Here is a 3,563-nt window from a genome sequence, read left to right as displayed (position 1 = left end):
AATAATATGACGACAATGGCCACCGGGTATTTAACCCAAAATGTCATCTCTGTTATCAACTAAATATGAAAAAAAGACACATTGGTTATAAGATTAATTTCTTTTTAATAGTAAAGGTAACATTCTTGAATTAACATATTATGTATTTTACTAAGATTTCTAATTGTGGGATTACGTGGTTAAGTGGGTAAGGCGCTGGCTCGCTAGCCTGGAGGTCGGGTGTTCGATCCCTGCATTGGCCGAGCAAGTTCATCCAGATTTTCCGGCGTGGTTTCCCCTTGTCATTGATGCAGGATGGAGGGCCAGCTCTCTATTCGTTCGGATGGGACGAAAAACCGAGGTCCCGTGTACACATTGGCGTGCACCTAAAAGACCCCTTGGCAGTTGGAATTCGATATAAGAGTAAGCCGTAGCGCCGCTGCCCGGGCTAAATTTCCCCCATAGCACACTGTATGGCGTATGCCCGTCTTTATTAGCCCAGGTTAGGAGCAGAATAGTAGGACGTTAAACCCCATTTCATTTCATTTCATTTCATTTCAAGATTTCTAATTGCGTGCGTGTTTTATTATTTTAAGCCGTGAGTAGAAACCGGAATATCAATAGAAGCGTATTTAGAGTAGCCTCTATTACATGCCTTACATCGGATTATGGGGGTTGACCGGTCTAGTGTCTTCAAATCACAAGGCCTGTCATTGAGTCAAGTGGCGTGGTTTCGACTCCCCGCTAGTACGTGTCAAGGAGTAGGGTTGACTGTAAGAACCTCGTGGGTTTTCTCTGTTCTCAGGGATGTACCATATGTTAGTCCCACAAATGACCTAGTTTGTGTTGAATGGAATTTAATCCACCTCTCTCTCTCTCTCTCTCTCTCTCTCTCTCTCTCTCGATATAAATTGTTTAAATACACATATTACAAGAAAAAAAATGTTATTTTTCATCAATTACCGTGAAACAAAAAAGTGCAGTTTTACGGTTGTGCTAATATTTTGGGATATATTGATGACATTATTTATGAATAACCCCAAGACGGGCGAAAAGTAATTTAAAAATGTTAAATAATGTTAAATTATTGTTAAATAATGCTATATTTACTATATGGGGGGGGGGGGGGTTGCATGGTCGAAGGGTTAACACGTGTACGTTGCTTCATAAGGTCTCTCTCTCTCTCTCTCTCTCTCTCTCTCTCTCTCTATCACGTGTTAGATTTACGCATCTTTTTTGAAAATTAATATAGATAAATATATATTCGATAACAAAATATTTGCATTTTTGTCCTGGCCCGCTGGATTCCATCCAAAGGCGTTGCAGCAGGATACAAATATTTTAGAGTACTGTCGACTTTGTCAAGTTTTATTTATGTCAACCTACAACTTTTGCTATATTTCTGTTCAATATATTATTTTATGTCTATGTGCCAAATGACGAAGGAGGTCCGCGGTGACTCTGTGAGTACGAATTTGGACCCCCCCTAACCTGGAGGTCTCGTGTTCGATTCCGGTGTTGACCGATAAGGTTCATCGGGATTTTCCGGCGCGGTTCTCCATTGTCAGTGGTGTTCGACGGAGGGTCTGGCAAGGTACAGCGTATAGTCGTTCGGATGGGAAGAAAAGGTCTCGTGTGCACATTGGCGTCCGTATAAGAGAACACTTGACAGTTGGCATTCGAAATAAGAGTAGCGCTGCTATCAGAGCAAATTTCACTCATAGTACACTGCATGCCCAGTCGATGCAGAGCAGTATGAAGTTAAACCCCATTTCCAAGCTACTAATATAAGTATTACCTACCTGTGTATGTTACAGGTAATTCAACATTATTCAGCTTAACAATACGTCTTATTCAATAAAGTATCCAATCGTTATAATTGACACCTGTTAACTTGTTGAGAGAGACCCAACAGTTTCTATCTTGTAGTAAAATTCTGGTCTGTTATACTAATTTATATTCATAAGATAGCCAATCATATAGCTATGATCTGTTATAGTCAGTTAAAATATCAGAGACGCCCACGGATATAATCAATATACTAATTAAGTCAGCCAATCGTATAACTTTGATCTGCTCCAATCAATAAATATGTTCACATAGAAATATAATATTTATCAGCTATGTTAAATCCTCAACTCAAAAGTGGAATATAGTGTTCTGGAATCAATGAATGAAATGGTACTATCTTATCAGTGGGTGGATAGAGCTTACGGGTGATGTTCAATAAAAACAATTTTCTTTCTTTTAAATATTTCTATATTAATCACCGTAAAAATACTGAAAAGATACAATTTACAAAACATTTAAACATTAAATCTGTCAAAGACATTTCTATAGAAAGAATGGGGGGGTACAGAATTCCATAGCCTAGATGAATACCAGTTTAACTTATGTGAATAGGTTTGTAGAAAGGAAATAATCAAAGGCCACGTATGATATAATTATAACAAAAATAAATTAGCGTTTACATGTAAATAAACACACAGCGCTGCTAAATTAGTCTTGGGAATGACCAGTGCAAAATGAGGTCAAGTAAGGTCGACAACGCCACCGACCATGCTAAGTTAGAAAACTTGGAACAATGCATATTTCTCCAAAGTTATTAATTGAAACATAGTGAAAACTTATCCAAGATATAAATAAAGTGCTATACTATGATTTTCGATACAATTAATACCTCATTCCCCATTAAAAATAGCAGATAAGCATCTTTCTGTCTTCCCTGGTCAACTCGGGCCAGAAATCTTTCGTGTTGACAGTACCGGAACCATACAAAATTTGGAAGGAACATTTGTTAACAAAGAATTTTAAACAAAATTAATAAAATTGAAAGCATCCAAAAATGACGTTCATCACAACTGGGGTTTAACGTCCCACATTTCTATACCAACCGCGATAATAAAAAAGTGTAAATGCCGTACAATATGCGATATCGTAAATTGAGTACGGGCATAAATTGAATTCAAACTGTCATGCTCGCTCTCTCTCTCTCTCTCTCTCTCTCTCTCTCCCTTCATGACACCACGACAAAGTAGATTTGGGTATTATCACATGATAAGTGTCGTAGAGAAATGGAATAGGGTTTAACGGCCTACAGTTCTGCTTCGACTGGACTAATTTTGCCCGGGCAGCGGCACTATGGCAACGCTTATATCGAATTCCAAGGGATCTTTTACGTGCACGCCAATGTATACACGGGTCCTTGTCAGGCACCACTGACAAGGGAGGGGGGACTACATCGGAAAATCCTGATGAACTTTCTCGGGCAATGCAAGGATCGAACACGCGACCTCTTGGCTAGCGAACCAGTGTCTTACCTACTTAGCCACCGTAACTTGTAGTTATCATTGCCTTATCGACTTAGTCTCTTTCTGCAAGACACAAAAATACATAATTTTACTAGCACTATGGTAGGTCACGTTACATCATGAAGAAATGAATGAGTGAAAGAATGAATAATCTGGGGTTTAACGTATTCTTTGAATGGCATTTAGTAATTGGAACATAATCAAATAACACACTTTTATGGAATAACAATGTCTATGGTTTATTTCACTGCGACGTTTCAACAAGATTTCACA

Source organism: Patella vulgata, chromosome 3, assembly GCF_932274485.2.
Source record: "Patella vulgata chromosome 3, xgPatVulg1.2, whole genome shotgun sequence".
NCBI classification, from domain to species: domain Eukaryota; kingdom Metazoa; phylum Mollusca; class Gastropoda; family Patellidae; genus Patella; species Patella vulgata.
This window is presented reverse-complemented; position numbering follows the sequence as displayed.